The 25,789-nt window shown below is 42.0% G+C and overlaps 1 protein-coding gene across 1 annotated transcript in view; it reads right to left on the bottom strand.

Annotated features, from left to right (window-relative positions):
* LOC124718977 (corticotropin-releasing factor-binding protein) overlaps positions 1 to 17,172 on the bottom strand; it is a 1,088,124-nt gene extending 1,070,952 nt beyond the window's left edge. Inside the window, exon 1 of the mRNA XM_047244648.1 lies at positions 17,019 to 17,172. The gene's annotated coding sequence lies outside the window, so the exon portion shown is untranslated. The remainder of the gene's footprint in view (positions 1 to 17,018) is intronic.
* Positions 17,173 to 25,789: the final 8,617 nt, after the last annotated feature.

The following is a 25,789-nucleotide window of genomic DNA, read 5'->3' as shown; positions in this document are numbered from 1 at the left end:
TCGCGTCTGCAGCGCCATCTGCTTCCTGTAACGGCTGACGACAAATAACACACAGTAACCCAAGTTCCATACATCGGCATCTCTTTCAAACCCGTAAACATGTCGAGTTTTGTGCCTACGAACTACGATTTGCGAACCGCATTGGTTTTCTGTTACCATTTGGGGAAAACTGCAGCAGAGTCGCATCGAATGTTTGTCGAAGCTTTCTGCGAACACGCTCTCGGGAAAACACAGTGTTTCGAGAGAGAAAGAGAGAGAGAGAGAGAGAGAGAAATCAAAAGAGGTGATCTGGACGTGAGAAACCACGAGCGGGGAAAACCACCGAAAAAGTTCTAAGATAACGAATTGTAGGCCTTATTTGATGAAGATAATACTCAACAGGAACCCGCGGAACAACGGAATGTGCCGCATACGGCCGTTTCTCTTCGGTTGAAAGCTGTGGGAAAGGTGCAGAAAGTGGAAAAAATGGGCTCAGCACGAACTGAATGAAAGATGGCAAGCAATTCCGAAGACCACTTGTGAAATGCTGCTCGCCACATACAAAAGAAAGGCGTTTCTCCATCGAATAGTGATATGTGATGAAAAACGAATATATTTTGAGAATCTTAAGAGTCGTAAATCGTGGGTGAGTCCACGCATACCATCGCCATCCACTGCAAGAAAATGCTCTGTTCTTGGCGGGATCAGAAGGGTGCTAAAACCTGATGAAACCGTTGACGCCGATTGCTACCAACAGCAAATGATCCATTTCAACCGAGCATTACGTGAAAAACGACCGGAATATGGAAAAAGACAACACAAAGTCATATCGCTCCATTATAACGCCCCATCACATACAGCAAAACGGGTCAGGGAAACAATCGAGGCGTTCAGTTGGGAAATACTACGGCATGCGCCTTATTCTCCAGACTTTGCTCCGTCCATTTATCATCTATTTGCATCACTGGGGTATGCTCTCGCCGAATAATGCTTCAGTTCGCATGAAAATGTAAGAAAATGGCTCGCTGACTGATTCACTTCGCATCAAGAACTGCCTTTTTTTTTTTGCATGGCATTCATAGCTTGCCGGAGAAGTGGGAGAAATGTGTAAACAGCAATGGAAATTATTTTCAATAAAATATTGTTTATCAGTTTCAAAGAACAGATGTGTAATTATTGTAGAAAAATGCCGGTTTCATACTTCTATACCTGATACTAAGAACAGCTGTGTGTGTGTGTGTGTGTGTGTGTGTGTGTGTGTGTGTGTGTGTGTGGATAATTTCGATATTTTTCAGCTTCAGAGGAATATAGGATACCTTTAAGTGGTGTATTGTACCCTGTAATTAGCCCGCTCGGTTAGCCGTTCGGTCTAACGCACGGCTTTCCGGATTGGGAAGGAGCGCCTGGTCCCTGGCACGAATCCGCCCGGCGCACTTGTGTCGAGGTCCGGAGAGCCAGCCTGTCTGTAGATGGTTTTTAGGCGGTTTTCCATCTGCCTTAGCAGATGCGAGCTGGTTGCCGTTATTCCGCCTCAGCTACACTACGTCGGTAATTGCTGCGTAAACAAGTTATCCACGTACGCGTACACCACCATTACTCTACCACGCAAACATAGTGGTTACACTCGTCTGGTGTGAGACGTTCCCTGGGGGGTCCACCGGTACCGAACCGCACAATAACCCCGAAAAAGTGGTTTGGTGTGGGTTGGTGGAGGGGTGAAGTGGACTGCGGTAGTCGTCGGGGGGTTGTGGACCGCTGCGGCTGCGGCGGGGACGGCGCCTCTCCGTTGCTTCTAGGCCCCCAGTTAACATACAATACAATACCCTGTAATTATACAAATGGAAGTTTGCACCCATATATGTGTTGAGCTTCGCTGTTTTTGTGTACATTGTACCTCCATAATTTTTTTAATGTTGACGTTGATAGACATCCTGGGCGATGGTTGGTAACTGAAAGCGGTAGACGATTAATGGGACATATAAACAGCTTATGGGTGAAATGTGTGTTATAAAATAAGGAAATACGGTTGCATACGTAGGCTGCCGTTAACACCATTATGCAAATGGCTGCATTTGAAGTGGTGACCTGAGAGGGAAGCACGGACTTCCGACGAATGGCGCCGCATTGGGTTAAGCGATTAATCGCGGCTCTGCACTGTCCCAGATGATCGTCGGTAACGTATGTGTCAGCGAAATTTTGACAGGTCCCACACTTGCAGTATTATTCTGTATCCTTAATCCCAGCGTCATGGTATGAGGAGCATCGGGTATATCTGCAGGGGAAGGCTGGCAGTGTCCACAGTCCAACATGTACTGTCAGAACACACACTGGTGCGGAAGTTGTTAGTGTTTGACACTCGAACGACACTAGCGCACCAAGCGGTCAGGAAACAGTCACATGTGTCTTAAGGATAAAATCTGCTTTTCATTATTTGCTACTTAATTAACGGAATACTTTTAACATCTTTGCGTTCCCATGCGTTAGTAAGTAACGAAGAGACATGAATTACCGCGAAGTATATGAAAAAAACAACCGAATCGCACTGATTCAGTGACATAAGCTACAGCTCATTCATGAATAAACACTTCCGAATGTGTCCATCTTTGCAGCTTATTCCGCTGAAGGTAAGAGAATAAAACACGTATTTCATGCATGAGAACCATATATTTCTGTTGTTGTCGGTTGTTATTATGATAGGCACATTCTTTGACAATTTTTTTTAAGGAGTCCAATAATTCGCTCTTTCTTACGGTCCACTCGACTTGCTAATACGTTAATATTTTTACAAATGTAGTTACTTATGCTTCAGAAGCGAATGTGTTGAAAATTCTTGCCGTTAGTGGCTAAGATTTAGCAGTAATTGTGGAATTAGTTTCTGCCGGCCGCTGTGGACGAGCGGTTCTATGCGCTTCAGTCTGCAATCGCGCTGCTGCTACGGTCGCAGGTTCGAATCCTGCCTCGGGCATGAATGTGTGTCCTTAGGTTAGTTAGGTTTAATGAAGTAGTTACAAGTCCCATAGTGCTCAGAGCAATCTGAACTATTTTTTTTAATTAGTTTCTCCCGTGTTGGGAAACAATTTTATTGCGTTTGACGATTTATCACCACGTCTGTGTGGTTTTCCCTTAAGCTACAGTTGTGGCAGCTTATTTTATGCGTTCAATAAAGCAGGTATTAGATTCAATGTAAGTCCCCTACGTTCCACATTCACGATTAGGCTGAAAGTGTAGCGAATTAAAGTCTGCTTTGTTGAGTAGATATACGGCATCTTCCTGTATTTTGTGACTCGACAGAGTTTGTCAGTCCAAACAGTCAGGCGAAACACTCCAAGGGACTGGCCTGCAAAAGGCGGATTATGAAATTCGTTTGTGACGAAATGCAAACAGACTCCAGCTTACAAAAGACATCCACAATAAAAACGCATCTAAAAATATACAAAACTGACATTGTAACTCTGCCATCAAACTTGTGTCTTTGTGGGGTTGTACATACAAAACAAAAAGAATTCAAAGGTGAGAACTCTAAGTAATAAGTGAAATTTTAGGTTTAATACTGTGACGAGGGTACACATTACGGCCGCAGGTTCGAATCCTGCCTGGGACATGGCTGTGTGTGATGTCCTTAGGTTAGTTAGGTTTATCTACTTCTAAGTTCTAGGGGACTGATGACCTCAGAAGTTACGTCCCATAGTGCTCAGAGCCATTTGAACCATTTTTGAGGGTACACACCTACAAAGAGCAAATAAAAGAATTTGAGAGTATCCTAACATTACTTCTATTCACATGAAAAAGACCCTCAAGCTAAAATTCTGTAGGCATGTTAAAAGGAATTAACCAAGAGATTAAGCAGAATGTTTGCGGAATTCTACGAAACTTGTATTGACTCTGAAATTGAGGTGAAAAAATTAACTGTAATAGTGAAAGAATAACTAAGATAAGCAAAGGTAACCATATAAAATACAAGAAAGAAATTTTTAAGGAGAATTTTCCGGACAGGACACTTTGTTAACCTGAAAAACCCAAAGAGATTGGAGTAACATCGTCTGAGGATAAGAAAAGAGCACGTCCTGAGAGAATGGAATGAATACGAGTACAGAAAAAAGCCAAAAGCAAATTACGAAATATCTGGTGAAGTAGGGCCCAAACGATAACAACAGTAATCATAATAATAGAATCACACTCATAAATGACACAGTGTTATTCTTTCAATGAAATAACATCGCATAGATGTCGACGTTTCGACCAAGTTTCAGTAATCGTCTTCAGGGAGCACAACTTTATTTTATTTTGCTTTATGATACAGAGGACGGTCATACCTAAAACGACTCCCGTCTCTAATGACATCGATTTCGACGTGACGTTAAACCGTGATCTATCTTTTTCCAAATGACCCTGCTATGACTTCACAGGGGGATATAGATTCCGGGAGCGGTAATCCCGTTCCTTGTTATTCCGCACAGACAGGCTATTTAAGATTTAGCTCTTCCATCTTATTTCCTTTATTTTTAATTAACTTTGTTATTACATCTCAGTGACTTTACTCTTACAAGTTCACGTGCTACCACGGCGCGATCACGTCATTAAAATAAGTTCGTGCGCGATGCTGTTTCCTACTGGAAAACTACATTAAATAAACCTTCATGTCTTGAAGACGACAGCTGCAAATCAGTCGAAACGTCGGCTCTTATTTCATTGATACATCATCATGTTAGCCTTCCTGTGGCTTATTTTTCAGTCACGTCCTCAAATGATCTCTGCTGTCATTATTTAGTTCTTTGTTGTAAATCTGCTGTCGAAGTAGGTACGATAACGTGCTTCGACAATTTAATATGGTTCGGATAAGACTCGTTTACGCGGAATCATCTGCGTTTTATGACTGAATTCTGTCTTTATGCGAGTTTTAAGGGCGATCCGTTTTAATCGTTAAAAACCATTTAAAAGCCGAGATCGCACTTTTTTTCTCAGGAGAACCGGTTGCAACAGCCTTAGCTGTCATCTTCAGGTCTTAAACGTTTTTTTACTAAGTCATGTACATTTTACATCTTGTGCATCACGTTCAGCGTAAGATGAGCGTTTTTTACTAAAAAACGTTTAAGACCTGAAGGTGACAGCTAAGACTCTTGAAACACGTTGTCTTGAATAAAAAATATTTCGTGCAATCTTGGCTTTTGAATGGTTTTTAGCTGCCTTTCATGACTGAGGCGTTAGAATCTAAACATACTTCCTGAAAGTGGTGGGAAGAAATAAGTCTTGTCTGATATGTAGAACACTGGATTGGTTCTAGGAAGCATGCCTAGGAATAAAAATCTTTAACTAGTAGGCCACCATTTTTCAGTTTCTTCACGTTCCATAACACACCTTAACGTCATTTTAAATACATTATGAAAGAAATAAAAAGTCGCAGCTAGTCGTTGAGAAATGCAAGAGGAATTTAATTGTATGTTCGATAGCGTTACTACTTTATCTTTTTTTATTTACTATTCAGGAATGGATCTCGTTCTGTATCTATTTCCAGACAATAAAAATGATAATTTTGACAAGTTTAGTGTACCATCAAGTGATCATGCTCTAGAGATAGTTTTCTATCTACTGACTTGACAGAAAGTTCTACGAAGTAATGGTTATACTGTAAGTCGATAAACAGGTCGAGTCCATCGTTCCAGACACATTATGACCATAATGACACCGAAACGCAGAATGATTCAGGAAAGGCAGAAATACTGAACGTCTCTTTCGGAAACTGACTAAGGATGACAGGATCGTAATTCATCGTGTAAATCGTCGCACAAACGTCAAAATGACAGATATCGGGCAGGCTGTGGGATAGAAAATGAAATGAAATCGGCCTTCAGAGTAAGGCCACTGGACCGGCGATACACCTATACGATTGTACGCAAAGTACTGCGAAAGAGCCTGCCACTCTCCTATCTACATTCTACCACAGGTCTCTAGAAGTGCGAAGCGTTTCCAGTAATTGAAAAAAACACGCCATTACCCTTTTCAGGAAATATCGGCGAACACAGGCACAAAACTATAGGACTGTATCTCTGACGTCGGTCTGTTGTAGCATTTCGGAATATTGTAGCGCTGGCGTATTATCACGTTTCTGGAGACAGAAAATCTCCTCTGTAGAAACCAACATGGGTTCCGAAAACAGCGATAGTGTGAAACCCAGTCCGCTCCTTTCGTCCACGAGACCCAGAGAGCAGTAGGTAAAGGCGTCCAGGTAGATGCCGTGTTTCTCCACTACCAAAAGGCTCTCGGTATCGTTCTGCGTTGCAGCCTAATGCAGAGAACACATGTCTGCCGAAAATCTGACCAGCTGTGTGATTCCACTGAAGCGTTTGTAGCAAGTAGGAAACAGCATGTCATTTTGACGGGAGAGAAATTTTCAGACAGAAAAGAAACTTGGGACGCATCCGAAGTGAGCGTTGTAGGACCATTTCTTTTCACGATATACATAAATGACCCAATGAATAACTTCGGAAGTTCCACGCGGCTTTTAACGGATGATGCTGTTGTGTACAGAGAAGTCAAAACGCTACAAAACTGTGCTCAGAACCACCCTCCCTGCAGGGGTTGGCAGTTGACCCTCAAAATAAACAAATGTAGTGTATTGGGTATGGCAACGGCCTTACCGCAGTGGATACACCGGATCCTGTCGTATCACCGAAGTTAAGCGCTTTGGGTACTTGGATGGGTGACCATCCGGGCCGCCATTAGCTGTTGCCATTTTTCGGGGTGTATTCAGCCTCGTGATGCCAATTGAGGAGCTACTCGACTGAATAGCAGCGGCTCCGTACAAAGAAAACCATCGTAACGACCGGGAGAGCGGTGTGCTGACCACACGGCCCTCTTATCCGCATCCTCAGTGAGGATGACACGGCGGTCGGATGGCCCCGATGGGCCACTTGTTGCTTGAAGACGGAGTGCTTCTGTATTGGGTATAGATAAACAGAAAGACCCATTACTGTATGATAACACAATTGCAGAACAGTGACTGAAATCAGTTACTCTTATAAATTATCCTATAAAACATATAGGAGTATGTGTTCACAGCAGTTTGAACTGGTACGACCACACAAAACTAATCGCAAGTAAGGCAGATGTAAGACTGAGATGCATTGCAAGAATCCTCAGCAAATGTAGTCCATCAACAAAGGAAGTAGCTTGCAAGACTCTCGTTCGACCAATACTTTAATACTGCTCTTCAGAATGCTCGATACCAGATAGGACTGATAGAGGAAACAGAGAAGATCCAAAGAAGAGCAGTGTGTTTCGTTACAGGTTCAATCAGTAAATGCGAGAACGTCAAGAAGATGCTCGGTCATCTCCAGTGACATATGCTTCAAAAGCGTCTTTCTACATCATGGTGTGGTCTACTGCTAAAGTTCCGGGAGCATACGTTCCTAGAACAGTCAACCAATATGTTGCTTCCTGGTTTGTATATCTCGCGAAAACACCACGAAGATAAAACTAGAGAGATTGGAGGCTTAGCAACAACCAGTTTTCCTGCGAACGTTACGCGACGGTAATAGGAAAAATGGGAAGCGACAGCGGTGTACGAAATACCTACCACCACACACCGTAAGGTGGCTTGTGGAGCATGAACATAGATGTAGATGTATGGTGCTCAGCTGGTTATTATTCATGTAGCCTGAAGCTGGTCCAATGCAGACTACAATCTGCTGCTGAAAAATAAACAAACAAAAACAAAAAGCAAGTGCAGCTGTTGTAACAAAAACGACGTTCGTAAAATAAAAAGTCATCCAGCGAACACAAGATAGTTTAATTCACCTTTGCACTCACTCATACTGTTGTCGATATGATGTGTAAACTATTAAACGCTTTCGTTCACTGCTAAATGTCGGAAAATACAGGCATTTACGGTTAATTTCCATGAGAAAGGGGGAGGAGGGAGGGAAGGAGTGAAGCTGTGATAGGGAGAGAAAGATTGTAAATGTGAATAATGAAGAAAAAGATGTTGCAGTATCAGTTCCTACATACCATACTAAACGTTTATCAGAATTTAAGAAGTACAATAAATCAATAAAACGTCATTTTCCTTGTATTTTATCGAAGGAAACGACGTCTCTGCCTTATACAAAGTGAACCACAAAAAACCATCCAAATTTGCATTGATTTTATTTCATGAACGGTTCAACATGTCGAAGCGACGTTTACGGGAAACAACAGTGTTGAACACGTAATTTTGTGTGTTTAAGCCTCTCCACTTTTAGATGTAGAAACATGTATAGTTTTTTTTTAATTTTTTAACTACTTATCAGCACGTCCGGATAGCCGTGGGCATCAGCACGCCGCTACTGGGATTTGGGAAATTGTAGTAGCCCGTATTATAGTCAGCAGCGCCAGTACTGGCAATTTTAGCCGCTTTCTGAACAACAGATTACACCTGTTCTGGGAAGTAGTAGTTCTCGTCTAAAAGAATGCCTAAATACCTGTGAACAGTGCTGAATTTTACAGGGATTCTGTCAAGCCTCAGGGGAGGATTTCTGGCAAGAAAAAGTCTTCCCTTCAAGCTAAAGTCTGTTGCCTTTGCACGAACGTTCCACCTATTAAGCACGCCATTCGTCTTTTTCTCAGGTATGGGAGCCCCACTCCACATATACACTATGTGATCAAAAGTATCCGGACAGCTCCAGAAACATATGTTTGTCATATTACGTGCATTGAGCTGCCGCCTACTGCCAGGTACTCTATATCAGCGACCTCAGTAGTCATTAGACATCGTGAGAGAGCAGAATGGGGCGCTCCGCGGAACTCACGGACTTCGACCGTGGTCAGGTGATTGGGTGTCACTTGTGTCATACGCCTGTACTCGACATTTCCACACTCCTACACATCCCTAGGTCCACTGTTTCCGATGATATAGTGAAGTGGAAACGTGAAGCGACACGTACAGCACAAAAGCGTACAGGCCGACCTCGTCTGCTGACTGACAGACACCGCCAACAGTTGAAGAGGGTCGTAATGTGTAATAGGCAGACATCTATCCAGACCATCACACAGGAATTCCAAAGTGCATCAGGATCCACTGCAAGTACTATGGCAGACGGGAGGTGAGAAAACTTCGATTTCATGGTCGAGCGGCTGCTCATAAGCCACACATTACCCCAGTAAAGGCAAAACGACGCCTCGCTTGGTGTAAGGAGCGTAAACATTGGACGACTGAACAGTGGGCAAACGTTGTGCGGAGTGACGGATCGCGGTACACAATGTGGCGATCTGATAGCAGTGTGTAGGTATGACGGATGCCCGGTGAACGTCATCTGCCAGCGCGTGTAGTGCCAACAGTAAAATTCGGAGGCTGTGGTGTTATGATGAGGCCGTGTTTTTCCATGAATGGGGCTTGCGTGGCACTATGACAGCACAGGCTTACATTGATGTTTTAAGCACTTTCTTGCTCCCAACTGTTGAAGAGCAATTCGGGGATGACATTTGCATTTTTCAACACGATCCAACACCTGTTCATAATGCACGGCGTGTGGCGGAATGGTTACGCGACAATAACATCCCTGCAATGCGCTGGCCTGCACAGAGTAGTGACCTGAATCATACAGAACACCGTTGGGATGTTTTGGAACGCCGACTTGGTGCCAAGCCTCACCTACCGACATCGATACCTCTCCTCAGTGCAGCACTCCGTGAAGAATGGGCTGCCGTTCCCCAAGAAACCTTCCAGTACCTGACTGAACGTATGTCTGCGAGAGTGGAAGCTGTCATCAAGGCTAAGGGTGGGCCAAAACCATACTGAATTCCAGCGTTACCGATGGAGGGCGCCACGAACTTTTCAGTCATTTTCAGCTATGTGTCCGGATACTATTGATCACATAGTGTATATTCACATACATACTCCTCAAGTCACCTGTGGTGCATGGCGGAGGGAACCCTTACCGCTATTAATCATTTCCTCTCCTGCTCCACCTGGAAAAGTAGCGAGTGTGAAACGACTGTATATAAACGTCTCTATAAGCCGTACTTTTATCTTCGTGATCCTTACGCAAAACCTACGTTAGCGGCAATAGAATCGTTCTGCAGTCAGCATCATATGCTGGTTTTCTATACCTCCGCAGTAGTGCCTCACGAAAAGAGCGCCGCGTTCCCTCCTGGAATTCACTTCGAAGCATCTCCGTAATACTTGCGTGCTGAAACAACTTACCACTAAAAAATCTAGCATCGCGCCTCACAATCACTTCAATGTCTTCCTTTAAGCCGACCTGGTAGGGATCCCAAACACTCCAACAGTAGTCAAGAATGCGTCGCACTTTCGATCTACAGGGTGATCCATGCATAGTGACCGGGCCAAATATCTCACGAAATAAGCATCAAAAGAAAAAAACTACAAGGCACGAATCTCGTCTAGCTAGAAGGCGGAAACCAAATGGCGCTATGGTTGGCCCCCTAGATGGCGCTGCCATAGGTCAAACGGATATCAACTGCGTTTTTTTAAAATAGGAACCTCCATTTTGTATTACATATTCGTGTAGTACGTAAAGAAATATGAATGTTTTAGTTAGACCACTTTTTTCGCTTTGTGATAGATGGGGCTGTAATAGTCACAAACGTATAAGTACATAGCATCACGTAACATTTCGCCAGTCCGGACGGTGTTTGCTTCGTGATACATTACCCGTGTTAAAATGGACCGTTTACCAACTGCGGAAAATTTAGATATCGTGTTGATGTATGGCTGTTGTGATCAAAATGCCCAACGGGCATGTGCTATGTATGCTGCTCGGTATCCAGGACGACATCATCCAAGTGTCCGGACCGTTCGCCGGATAGTTACGTTATTTAAGGAAACAGGAAGTGTTCAGCAACATGTGAAACGTCAACCACGACCTGCAATAAATGATGATGCCCAAGTAGGTGTTTAAGCTGCTGTCGCGGCTAATCCGCACATCAGTAGCAGACAAATTGCGCGAGAATCGGGAATCCCAAAAACGTCAGTGTTGAGAATGCCACATCAACGTCAGATGCACCCGTACCATATGTCTATGCACCAGGAATTGCAAGGCGACGACTTTGAAGATCGCGTACAGTTCTGCCACTGCCACAAGAGAAATTACGGGACAATGACACATTTTTTGCACGCTTTCTATTTACCGACGAAGCGTCATTCACCAACGGCGGTAACGTAAACCGGCATAATATGCACTATTGGGCAACGGAAAATCCACGATGGCTGCGACAAGTGGAACATCAGCGACGTTGGCGGCATTATGGGAGGAAGGATAATTGGCCCCCATTTTATCGATGGCAATCTAAATGGTGCAATGTATGCCGATTTCCTACATGATGTTCTACCGATGTTACTACAAGATGTTTCGCTGCATGACAAAATGGCGATGTACTTCCAACATCATGGATGTGCGGCACATAGCTCTCGTGCCGATGAAGCCGTATTGAATAACATATTTCATGACAGGTTGATTGGTCGTCGAAGCACGTTCACCGGATCTGACGTCCCCGGATTTCTTTCTGTGGGGAAAGTTGAAGGATATTTGCTATCGTGATCCACGGACAACGCCTGACAACATGCGTCAGCGCATTGTCAATGCATGTGCGAACATTACGGAAGGCGAACTACTCGCTGTTGAGAGGCATGTCTTTACACGTATTGCCAAATGTATTGGGGTTGACGGACATCATTTTGAGCATTTATTGCCTTAATGTGGCATTTACAGGTAATCTCGCTGTAACAGCATGCGTTCTCAGAAACGATAAATAACAAAGGTACATGTATCACATTGGAACAACCGAAATAAAATGTTCAAACGTACCTACGTTCTGTATTTTAATTTAAAAAACCTACCTGTTACCAAGTGTTCGTCTAAAATTGTGAGCCATATGTTTGTGACTATTACAGCGCCATCTATCACAAAGCGAAAAAAGTGGTCCAACTAAAGCATTCATATTTCTTTACGTACTACACGAATATGTAATAAAAAATAGGGGTTCCTATTTATAAAAAAACGCAGTTGATATCCTTTTGACGTATGGCAGCGCCATCTAGCGGGCCAACCGTAGCGCCATCTGGTTTCCCCCTTGAAGCTAGACAAGTTTCGTTCTTTGTAGTTTTTTCGCTTGACGCTTATTTCCTGAGGTATTTGGCCCGGTCACGATCAATGGACCACCCTGTATAAGCTGCCTCCTTGACACACAGGCTCCGCTTTCCTAAAAAATACTCGCCATAAAACGGAGTGGAGCATTCGTCTTCACGAGTACCAATGTGACGTGCTCGTTCCAATTAATATCGTTTTGCAAAGTTACGGCTAATATTTAATCGACGTAAGTGTGTCGAGCAGCGCTCTACTAATGCTGTATTCGGCCATTACGGGATTGTGTTTCCTACACATCCGTATTTTACTGCCTTTAGATGAAGCTGCTGTTCATCGCACCAAGTAGAAATTCTCCTCAAGGTCATCATAAATCCTCGTAATAACTGACAACACTGTCTCGTATCCCACAGCATCATAAAGCAACAGCCGCAGATTGTTTCTCACCCTGTCGGCCATACCATTTATGTATATAGAGAATAGCAGCGGTCCTATCACACTTCCCTGGGACATCCCTGACGATACCCTTGCGTCTGATGGACACTCGCTGTCGAGGACAACGTACTGGCTTCTGTTACTTGAGAAGTCTCCGAGCCACTCACATACCTAGGTACTTGCTCCCTATGCTCGGACCTACGTCAGCAGCCTGCAGTGCGGGTCTGTGTCGCGCTTTCCAGAAATCTAGAAATTACGCGTCCCCCGTTTTTATAACATTTCATGAAATAAAAGGGGGTTGAAATTTTCACGCGATTCATGGTGTGCCGTCTGTAACTACTTCGTTTCTGTTTATTAATCCTCTTAAAGAGTTAAAAAGCAACGAAAATTACGTGCGAACAAAAATTACAGAGCATCTACAGCAGTTTTAAAACATAGACTTGCAAGTAACAGACAATTTTCGCAGAGTAGCAAAGCTAAATTAATTGTAAAGCATCCTCCAGAAATAATTTCTGTGTGACATCCAGTGTTTCAGATGTTCGTGTTGTAATTACCTACAGTGATTGCGTTATATATTGTAAGCAGTGCTACAATGATTTTTATGTATAATGTCCAATGGCGCAAAGGGAATAAGTGAGACATAAGCGCAATAGCACTTGTCCACATAAGAAGTCATATGGACATTTACTACATTCGCCTGAAGATGTGGTGAAAAGTGCTGGAAACGCTTGGAGGGTGTCATTAAAAAAAAAATGATACATGAGCTATTTTGATTCCTTTCGGAAAACTGAAGGCATCGCGTATGAGTAAAGTAAACATGCATGTCTACACTCCAGTCATGCTACTTTGGTTGGTCGGTTGATTCGTGGAAGGTGACCAAACAGTGACGCCATCGGTCCCATGAGAATAGTGAAGGATGGGTAAGGAAGTCGGCCGTGCCCTTTCAAAGGAACCATCCCGGCATTTGCCTGAAGTGATTTAGGGAAACCTTAAATCAGGATGGCCGGACGCGGGTTTGAACCGTCGTCCTCCCGAATGCGAGTCCAGGGTGCTAACCACTGCGCCACCTCGCTCGGTCATGCTACTTGCAAAAACAGTTTATAGCAGGAAAAAATTATAGAGGTTTAATATATTGCAAATTTCGTCAAACAAAAATTGTACATCTTATAAGTATGCAGAAACGAGACTTGACATACATTTCTGGATCGATTCTTTTTCTTGAGCGTAGTCCACAGCCATGTAATTTTTCTCCGGGGACAACCTTTTTCTCAAATAATGGATAATCCAGGATGGAATGTAACAATATTATGAGAAGGAAAGCTACTACTCACCATATATCGGAGATGCTGAGTCGCAGATAGGCACAACAAAAAGATTTTCCCACTTAAAGCTTTCGGTCAGTGGCCTTTGTCAACAATAGACACACACACACACACACACACACACACACACACACACACACACACACACACACACACACTTATTAGTCAGGTTTATTTATAATCAGCAGGATTCCAGTATCAACCATGGGCTCACATCCATAGGCAGAAGAAATGGCGTGAAACGCATATACATACTTGAAAATGCTTGCTCGAAAGTTTGTGACGTGCAATTAAACACAACAAATTTTATTTGAAATTGGCCCTGTGGCCGAAATTGCAATCTTGGTGACTGGATACAAAAGTGACAGTCAAAAGGCCAAAAAGGAATTTAAAAAAAAATTGCAGATGCTGTTTTGGTGACTTAAATTAACAACAATGTCAGTGTCTGTCTGTGATACTGAATACCAATTTCTGTATTAGAATAAGATGTATCGACATGAGAAATGCGTAAGTTTTAACAGAGTATGTCGTCTTTAATTGCTGCGTTTGGTCTATAAACTCATAAATTGACTTTCTGATATACATCAAATAGAAACTTTGAAAGATTTTGGTATGCTGAAATATTAAGGTACACGTAAGCAATAGTCAAATTAATAGACCATATTAACTGTTACAATACCGTTAACTTTAACTTTTTCCTCTTTGAAATTTTATTAGCCTTTATAGTGAGAGATGATAAAGCAATATGGACTTCATACACTTTACTTAGTAAACACAGATTTTTTCACTGCCATGACGACAAAACAAATTTTTTCTGATAACACGATTCACTTTTTTAGCAAACTGTCTTGTAATCTTGTCACTAGTTCGCTATGACACCAGAAAGTGACTGAGTATGTCATACGGTATGCTATTTCATTCTGCAGTCTGTTTCAGTTACAAGTGGACCACATGGCAACAGGAACTAAATATCAGTCAGCAAAAACGCAGTTAGACGCACCTCTCGCAAGTTACCTGCAAAATCTGCTTTGAAGTTTTCCGATCCTCCTCCATATACTAAAGCAAGGTCGGTTTTTCTCGACACGCCTGGCTGTGTGGTACAATTCCGGCCTATCAGGTATGCGGTGCGGGTTCGATTCACAGTTCTGGCACAGTTACAGACAAATGTGCATGTTCCAAGAAGATTTCCCTAAAGTGCACAATACTTAAGGATAAAAAAGAATTTAGCTTGTAATTTTTTAATTTAAGTAATCTTTTATAAAAGATCAGTAACTAAGAATTTATATTTGCAATGAAAACTGGATTTTTGTGTGTGATACGTAATTAGAACTAATAAGGCACCCATTTTTCATCAAAATAGCAATTTGCTATCTGTTAATTAACATTTATTTGATAAATTTTATAATTAAATGAGTAGTTGCCAGAACTGAATGGAAAAAATAATCGAAACAAGAGTCGAACCATCTATTGGCAGTCTCGAGCACTACTGATTTTTTCCTCATCTTTGTATACCTTAAACGTCACGGAGTTGCTAATACAACAGGCAACTCGTTTAAAAATTTACACCAGCTGGAAATCTAACCTCAAACCTCCGCAGGGCAGACAAGCTTTCCACCGCACAGCCAGAAGGCCTATCGGGGGAAACCGAACTTCCTTTAGCATAAGATGTTAGTTTCTCGAGAATACTTAAGAGGTGCTTCGAACTGTTTTCGAGGATAAATATTTGAGTTCTGAACTTCACGCATCATAAATACAAAAAATTACTAAAATTAAAATCCAATGTGGTCCCCTGGTTAGAATGCCATACAAAATTATCAGTGAATTCATACTTATTATGGCAGAGGAAGGAGCGATTCGATTTCAATATGGTTTGCTAAAGAACTGAACACAGCAATCGACAAAAAATTGTATTATCGCTCTGATGGTGAATTCATTTTGTGTTGAAATAAGATGAAATCCTGGGTTTTCTTTCGCATGAAAGCTAAATAACTTATCAATGAACCTTTGTAGCTGTGCAGTTTTGATGTGTATGATGAAGACCAAAGTAAGAGATTATAATAAGGAACTACGTACGTTATGTATTACCTGCTGACAATACATGTCACAGCAGCAGAGTGTTAGCAACAAAATCCAAAATTTATGTGGCAAAAAGTTTGAATAAATAACAGAGTACTAATATCAACATCGGTTGTCGGCATTTGTGTGTCAAAAATTACCACCACTTTAAATTCTACCCACTATGATAGTAGAGAGAGCACTGATTGAATATGTCAGAAGGCGAACTATTTGAAACTGTATTACTTAGTATGCCCTACGATATTTTGAACTAGCAGGCTTACTATTGTCATAGCGGAAGAAATTATTCGACCTGAAGATGGTTTGCTAAAACTAACTAAACAGGTAATTACAACAATTTTGTCTGATCTTGTTGACAGGAAATTAATACTCTGTTAGAATCAGGAGTCATTATCGGTTCTCTTTTTGAATAAAAAGTTGATCAAGCTATTAAGAAAGGTAGCCTAGATTTCATCGTTAGAGCTTGGGTGCTGTGCAACTTCGATGCATATCATTGAAGTCTTATTAGTAAGAGGTTACAATAATGGGTAACGTAGATGATGACTTTAAATAACGATTGACAATAAATGCTCTGGCGGCAGATGATTGTCGCCAATGACCGAACTGTCCTGGCAAACAAGTTTGAATATTAATACTAATAATATTAATAATAATAATAATAATGAAAGCAACTTTTAGGGGATCTTTCATGTAAAAAGTGAACATCATATAAAAAATTTTTCACTGAAAACGTCTTAGCAAATGAAACTGTTACACATTTCATGAATAAAAACAGATTTTGGATTTTTCAGATTTGTATTTCCGATTAATATTTCAGAGCGAAAGTTTCACCACGAGGGTCTCTAACATTCAGTCAAGGTTTTTGATCATGACCTGGCAAAGTAGATGCACCTGAGGGAGATTATGTTGAGCATCTGCCAGGCCACATCAGAATGAAAAAACCTCGAGTGAATGTATGAAATGATACATATATATATACACACAATCATTCGTGAAAAATGTGCCATTCACTATCTCTGTGTAGCACATGAAACTATTATGGGTTCCACGAAAAAAAATTTAAAAATATTAATTTGATAAACATTAATTTTTTCCCCAGTTTGTAGTGGTGAGGGATATTGCTGCTTACCTGCGGAGACTGGCACGCGGGAACCTCGCTGTCGCGTGGAGGATGCGTCGACCGTCGACGTCTGGCCGCGATCGCTGCGCAGAGAGGGGGTGCCGAGTGACAGGTGGTTGGTTTGGTGTGTTTATCTGTGCGGGTCTGCTGTTGCTGGCAGAGCGGCGCGCGACGAAGTAGCGCAGCGCCTGGGCCCGCGCCGGCTTTTATAGGCGAATTTCGCGCATGCGCACGGGCGCGCCGTCCCCCGCCAGCGCTTACGACACCCCGCCTCTCCCTGCCGCGGCCCACCTGTCGGGGGGGTGGCTCGGCCGGTGTGGGTGGAAGGCGTTTCGCGAGCGTAGGCGCTCCGCCGTTCTGGCAGGCGCGAAGCTAAAAGCTGGCGCCCCTGCGTGACTGCCGCACGCCTACTGGCAGTGGGGAAGGCAAGAGGCGGAGAAAACGAACCACTGCGAGTACTGTGTCGCGGGTTGCATACTTTACAAATTAAGGCGCCGCTCTTACATCGCGCTTCCTTTGTACGCGCTGCGGATCGCCGAGTACGACGAGTCCGACTAGGGGAGTGTCTGCAATGTTGGTCACCGATACCAATCAAGTTTTTCAAGAATGTTCTGTATCTATATATACAAAAGATACTGTCCCGACTGATTCACTCACTCACACCATACCTCATCCCAGACCTCTGAGGACAGAAACTTGATATTTGGAGATAGTGTGGATCTTATGCCGTAGGCGTAGTTCAACACGGGATTTTTCAAAATTCCAACCCTATGGGTGTGGAATAGAGGATGAAACTATTTTTTGGAAATAAATAGCTATTAAGGAAATTTTGAAAGTCAGACCTACGAAAATTGGAATTTGGTTTTATAGCGTCCGCAGCGAAATAATTTCTCTCTGTAAGTTTCGAGGGCAAAGAAATAACAAAATTGATCTAAAGAGACGACAAGATACGCTCATTTGTTAATTTTTTAGACGTCTTCACTTCTTCTCTTGTCTTGATTTCGCGTAGACGGACATCTTGCGAGTGCTGGCAAATGTAAGCATATTTGTACTAATTAAACAGATAATATATTCATTTAATATCATTGTTCACTTTTAATTTGTAAGAGGTGATCCCGATTTCATGTCCGCCTTCCTTGAATTAACCTGCATTCGAGTAATTTACAGTGCAACAATCGCAGCGGCCAATGCAGCCAACGACGCCATTACGTGGCGATATTAACTTATAAAAACATATCGGAAGCGAAAAACTCGCCCGCTATTGATATGATATGCAATGGTTAACGGAGGTCAGAAGAAATACTCTCGCGCGTGTGTGGGCCGCCACACTAATTAATAACTAAAGATTTTCTACTTTAAAGTGAACTGACTAGCCGAGGAAATTAATATGAAAAGTTTATTCCATTGTTCAACTTATATGCTCATGTTTTAAAATTCAGCGAGTCTAAGATTCATTAACGCAAAAAAATAATTTATACTGAAGATTAAATTGATAAAAAAGGAGAACTTCACAAAAGCATTTAATTAGACATCAAAATTGAATGAAATATTTTTGTTAAGGCCCACCACGTAAGTCAGGAACAATCACCATCACCAATAAATTTTTGTGGTAAATAATATATTAAATTACGACGGCAGACGGACACGAGAGTTTCTTGGTCAGAAATAAAAAATACGTGTTCCAGTATTTTTAAAAGCTTAACTCCAAGGGGGTAAAATAGTGGGTGAAAGCTTTTGTAAAATAAATTACTAAAGAGCTCCTGAAGAATTTGTAAAGCTGTGTCTATGAAAACTGGCATTTCATTTCTCGATTACAAATAAATACTTTCAGCGTTTTTTTTGAAATCCAACCCATAAGGGTCAACATACGGGATGAAAGATTGTATAGAAATATTTCATTATGCAATCATGTTTTAGCTAACTTTACGAAAATTTGTTATTGACTTTTCTGTTAGAAACAAAAAAAATACACATTTTACTCATTTTGGAAATTCAGACCCTAATGGGGTGGAATAGGGCATGAAACATTTTACGAAAATATTTTGTTGTGAAAGAATTTTTAAAGCTACATTTATCGGAACTCAATGTTTGGCTTCTCTATTAGCAAAGAAAAAAATATGTGTTTCACCATTTTTGAAAATTCAACCACTAAGGCGATAAAATAGAGTCAGATTGACTCAGTGACTCATCATTGCCCGGCCCATTCCTACAGGGATAAAAGAGGGGATGAAAGGCTTTTTGAAAATATGTTGCTATTAAAGCAATTTTGAAACTAGAACTACAAGAACTTGTATTTGGTTTCTCAGTCAGAAATATAAAAGTACATGGTTCGCATACTTGGAAATTCAATTACTAAGGGGATAAAATAGCGGGGAAAATTTTTTGAAAGTAAATCACAAGAAACGACTGAAACTTTTCAAACCTACATTATAAAAACTAGTATTTGAGTTCTGTGCCAGAAATAAATAATAGCGCGTTTTTGGAAATTCAAACCCTTGAGGCGGTGAGATACGGGATGAGAAGTCTTACGAATGAAAGTTGCTATAAAAATACCTCCACAACAATGCAAAAGGCATGATGAAGAAAACCTTGGACCCCATCTACTACAAACGTTACTTCGTCAGAAGTACATTCGGAAGAGGCCATCCTTCAATGGCCTTGATTAGCGTGAAAAGTTTAAGTGTTGCAGTTTCTGAATAACGTAAAAATTCGATTGAAGAAAACAAAAAGGTGTCTGCAGTAGACGCGAGCGAAGTACCGGGCTCTACGTTAATTGAAAACAAACACGAGTTTCAACTTTTTGCTAGACATTCCTTAGTTCTTAAAAAAAATCGTGGCTGAAGTTGATGAAGAAAAATATCGAAAAATCATCTAAAAACAAACTTTTTATTAATACAGTATGGGGATTACCATCCGATTCTTAGTCTTGGCGTTTTCTTCATTCGTCATTCTGATAATATTGTGACACTCAAAATACTATTCTGTACCTTCTTTTAATTTTTTTAAGTGAAACATCGGGAGGCGTGTTTAATAACAAAACTAGCGCGCGGGTGTGTGTGTGTGTGTGTGTGTGTGTGTGTGTGTGTGTGTGTTTTCATCGTGATACACAGTACAAAAATATGCCTAAAGTATATTAAAATATGCCTAAAGTATATGATTGCGTAACCCTATTGATCATCTGTTCGTGATCGTTGTAGCAGTAGGTGCGGTGAAACTTATCACAGAAACCGGCAAAACATAAATATTTCTCGCACCATGGGAAACAGACGAACGAGATCTCGCCACATTGACATGTTTTCCGATACATTGTTCATGGAAAACATATCTCATTTATGTTGCTAAAAAGAGTTCTGTCATATAATTTGGATGCGTACCAAGTGTATAAAAGCGTATACTGCAAGACAGGCGTGGACAACTGCTTATGGACCAACGCATGAATTTAGGACAGCATCCGCCCTATCCCGTGATTCTCTGCTCTAATGTGATGTACCACTATTTTGGAGTCTTGCGATAAAACTTTTTACCTCTCGGAAATAGTAAACGTCATACAGTTGACATAGGAGGTACATTTCGGTGATGTTACTTTGACGGTGTAGGCCATTTCAGCGTCATCATCTACGAAAGTCCTATCTATCGAGTCATGTATCGCAATAACTTTCAATATATTGTATACTGAAGAGCCAAAGAAATTGGTACACCTGCCTAACATCGTGGATGGCCCCAGCGAACAGGCAGAAGTGCCGCAACACGAAATAGCATGGACTCGAGTTATGTCTGAAATAGTGCTGGAGGGAACGGACACCGTGAATCCTGCAGGACTGTCCATAAATCCGTAGGAGTATGAGGGGGTGGTGATCTCTTGTGAACAGCACCTTTCAAGGCATCCTAGATAGGCATCCTAGATATGGTCAATAATGTTCATGTGTGCGGAGTTTGGTGGCCAGCGGAAGTGTTTAAACTCAGAAGAGTGTTCCTGGAGCCACTCTGCAGCAATTCCGGTCGTCTGGAGCGTTGCATTGTCCTGCTGGAATTGCCAAAAAAAATGGCTCTAAGCACTATGGGACTTAACTTCTAAGGTTATCAGTCCCCTAGAACTTAGAACTACTTAAACCTAACTAACCTAAGGACATGACACACATCCACGCCCGAGGCAGGATTCGAACCTGCGACCGTAGCGGTCACGCGGTTCCAAACTGAAGCGCTTAGAACCGCACAGCTACACCGGCCGGCTGGAATTGCCAAATTCCGTCGCAATGCACGATTGACATGAATGGATGCAGGTGATCAGACAAGATGCTTACGTACCTGTCACCTGTCAGAGTCGTATCTAGATATATCAGGGGTCCCATATCATTCCAACTGCACACGGCCCACACCATTACAGAGCCCCCACCAGCTTCGACAGTCCCCTGCTGACATGCAGGGTCCATGGATTCATGAGGTTGTCTCCATACCCGTACACGTCTGTCCGCTCGATACAATCTGAAACGAGACTCATCCAACCAGGCAACAAGTTTCCAGTGATAAACAGCGCAGGGGAGGCGTAAAGCTTTGTGCCGTGCAGTCATCAAGGGTACACGAGTGAACCTTCGCCTCCGAAAGCCCATATCGATGATGTTTCGTTGAATGGTTCTCACGCTGATACTTATTGATGGCCCTGCATTGAAATCTGCAGCAATTTGCAAGAGAGTTGCACGTTAGTCGTCTTTAGTCCCTCTTGCAGGATCTTTCTCCGGCCGCAGCGATGTCGGAGATTTGATGTTTTACCAGGTTCCTGATATTCACGGTATGCTGGTGAAATGGTCGTACGGGAAAGTCCCCTGTTCATGCTGTGTCCCATCGCTCGTTCGCCGACTATAACACCACGTTTAACCTCACTTAAATCTTGATAACTTGCTACTGTAGCGGCAGTAATCGACCTAACAACTGCCCAGAAACTTTTTGTCTTATATAGGCGTTGCCGACCACAGTGCCATAGTCTGCCTCTTTACATATCTCTGTAATAGAACACGCTTGCCTATACCAGTTTATTTGGCGGTTCAGTGTAACTGAATACATTATATACACTTATTTATTAATCACACATCTTATTAAAAAAAGAATGAAAGAAACGTGGTTTCATTATCAGATTTTCAGAGACAACGAAAAAAATGTTCAAATGTGTGTGAATTCTTAAGGGAACAAACTGCTGAGGTCATCGGTCCCTAGACTTACACACTACTTAAACTAACTTATGCTAAGAACAACACTCACACCCATGCCCGAGGGAGGACTCGAACTTCGGGCGGGAGGGGCCGCGCATCCGTGACATGACGCCTCAAACCGCACGGTCACTCTGTGCGGCGACAACGAAAAGAAACATCCAATGATAAAAACACAACGACGAAGAATCGGAAACGAACCAATAGCATGGTAGCCTAATGCCTGACTGCTAGACCCCGACTTGTCTCTGCATTGAATGACGGCTACCCAAGCTTCAGCATGAAACATAAAAACTTTAGTATCTCTAACATTATTAACTTTGGCCCCGTATTTTTCGATTGGTGCGTAAGTTGGTAGAGTTTTTCCATAAGTTTAAATAAACACAACAGACACACATGACATATACTTTAGTCATAAATAATGTATCCTCCTTCACTGTTTACAAAAGTCTGCCAACACTGGAGTAAGTATTAGATTCTGCAACCGTAGACTAAATAAAGTGGTTCTGATGCAAAGAATTCGTTCGGAGCACATTTTCATCCAGAAAGGAAGTTCCTTGAAGGTTGCTCGGTAGAGAACGGAAAACGTGAAAATTTGAGGGCGCAAGACCAGGTGGAAAAGGCTAATGCGGAATGGCATCCCAACCAAACTCCTGTAGGGTGTATGATTTTCAGTCATGAACTTTAACACACATTTTTTTTTCAAAAGCTACGGAGTGTCAAAAAAAAAATCAGTAAAGCATTTCCCTTTATTTTCAGTATAGAACGTTTGTAAAACTTGACCAATATCGGTGACTCACTCGTCAGACCCTCCCCTTGTGGGAACTGTGGCACTGCTATCCCTTTACACCCGTCGACTCTGTCTTACCAAAGCATACAGGGGCGTAATACTAGTCGTGCTCTATTTCTTTTTATTTTTCAGTACGATAGACGAGTGTTGCGAGACTGTGGAGTGTGTATGACGAAAATTAATTAATGCAATGCACACAGCTGCATACGTGTTCCATTCGAGGAGGACTGCTGTCTGGAATAACTTTAATATTACAGTCCACACTTCAGACAAAAAACATACGAATTTCGGCCACTACAAACAAAACGGTTGTATTCCTGTTTAATCCAACTACGCGATACTGCACACACAGCAACTTCGCTTTTATATCTCTGCGGCGAAAAAGCGCTCTATTTGCGTATTCTTTTGCTCTTGGCAACTCGCCTTTATGAGCTAACAGCGAGCTTTGTGGCTTATCATTCGTTTCTGTAAATTTTTCAAAGGCTGTTATAAATCTATTTTAATAGTTAATCACTATTTACCGAACGAACTTCATCCTCATGTCATGTTTTCTGGTACTGTCGTTACAGACTTGGTAATATCTCTAGAGTGTGTGTTAGTCAACATAATGTTAGATATTCTCTGAATAGATATAAAATATAAAAATAAATTTATAGCAGTCTTCGAAAAAGTTACAACCCCCCCCCCCCACACACACACGCACACACACACGCACGCACGCACATTATATATAAAGTTCTACCGTTTTGAAATAAAATTGGTTCAAATGGCTCTGAGCACTATGGGACTTAACATCTGAGGTCATCAGTCCCCTAGAACTTAGAACTACTTAAACCTAACTAACCCAAGGACATCACACACATCCATGCCCGAGGCAGGATTCGTACCTGCGACCGTAGCAGTCTCGCGGTTCCGGACTGAAGCGCCCTAACCGCGTTTTGAAATAAAAATAAGTAAACACTTCTTAGGAATTTTATTTTTACGTGAAAATCTCTACTCTCATCAACGTTTCTACATAGTCCCACCAATATTAAATGTCTCTAAGCACTATGGGACTTAACATCTGAGGTCATCAGTCCCCTAGAGTTAGAACTACTTAAACCTAACCAACCTAAGGACATCACACACATCCATGCCCGAAGCAAGATTCGAACCTGCGACCGTAGCAGCAGCGCGGTTCCGAACTGAAGCGCCTAGAACCGCTCGACCACAGCGGCCGGCGTCCACCAAAGTCACTTACCATATTCGTACACCTAGCCTTGAATACCATCATGGTAGACATCTGAAGCTGGAGCATAACTGTCGATAAGTTGAAGGTTCTGTTAACAATCACGTAAGGCACAGTTCTCTGCACTTGGGGAAACTCATCACGTAATGTCGGAATCGTAAAGTGCCTGTTCTCTCTCACTTTTCCATCAACTTTCTGCACGAAATTGGCATGCTGATTTAGGTTTTCCGTGATTTCCCTAAATACATTCAAGCAAATGCCAGTATGGTTCCTTCAAAAGGGCACGGCCGCTTTCTTCCCCATCGTTCCCTAATCCAAGCTTGTGCTCCGTCTCTAATGACCTCACCGTCGACTGGACGTTTAACATTAATCTCCACCACCACCACCACCACCACCACCACCACCACCATCTCCTCCCACCAAGTCGTCAGTAGTGACAATATTGTCCACTTCGTTCCTTACCATGCACACTCATAAGACATGCTTTTAAAGCTCTCATCCATTTCCCTACCATGCCATCGGTCGTATGTACGAAGAAGTGTGATCCATGCAGTTGTTGCAGCCCGTTCAAATTTTCGAAAGTTATGATCATACGGAAGATTTCTGCGAGGATGTATTCACAACTGCTTGTATGATACGGTAAGTTCCTTAATATTGGTGTGAATTATGTAGAAAAGTAGGTTGAAGTACAGGCTTTCATGTACAAATTAAATTGCCCAGAAATGCCTACTTCTTCAATTTTTTTTATTTAAAAACGAAACATAATTCTCGATTATTTCCTTTTAGGAGCACGTGCAACTTCAATCAATCACAGCTTCAATCATTTTCTATTATATATTTAAGGAGAACGTGAGACGTAAACCAATCACAGCTTTTCCCTTTTCTTTTCTTCCCCAAAGGCTCTTCATTAATTCAATGTGTTCTTCCTTCACTTCGTCAGTCAGTTTTTCTCTGTTTCTTTCGCTGAGACTTGTTCAAGTTTCTTCTTTTTTTCCTTCTGATTGTTTTCTGCCCTCTGTTCTTCTTTTGTATTTTCAACTGTTGCAGGTCGTCTTGTGTTTCTTTTATCCAACTGCTCTTTAATTTGCTTGCATTAACAATGCTAAAAATCTTCGTTGTGAGTCTCTTTTCATCCATCCTACATAGATGTCCGCAGAATTGTAGGCGTCTTTTCCTAAATTTATCTCAGATGTTGTCTGTGTGTTCGTAGAGTTACTTTGTAGGTCGTCTGACCGAAGATTCTCGTTGGAAAACAGCGCCGTAGATTTTTGTAACAACTTTTCAGTCTTGTTTCTATACGTTATGAATTTTTGTCATCGCTCTAATAAACATGTGTTCTGTCGCATACTAGGCTTATGGCAAAACAACCGTGGTTTAGTGCCGTAGTTTTGCATTACGATGTACAGCTTTTTTTTTTTTGTGTTGACATGTCACTTTGTACGCCTTCTGCAGTTTGATTAGTTTTTCTGTGTTGAAGATAGCGCTCAGTGCTGTGGGCCGAATGGTTTCCCCTTAGTAGTTCAAGTCGGTGACCTGTGAGACTTTTCCGTGCTCAATTTTC

Source organism: Schistocerca piceifrons, chromosome 10 (genome assembly GCF_021461385.2).
Source record: "Schistocerca piceifrons isolate TAMUIC-IGC-003096 chromosome 10, iqSchPice1.1, whole genome shotgun sequence".
Taxonomy (NCBI): domain Eukaryota; kingdom Metazoa; phylum Arthropoda; class Insecta; order Orthoptera; family Acrididae; genus Schistocerca; species Schistocerca piceifrons.
This window is presented reverse-complemented; position numbering and strand designations above follow the sequence as displayed.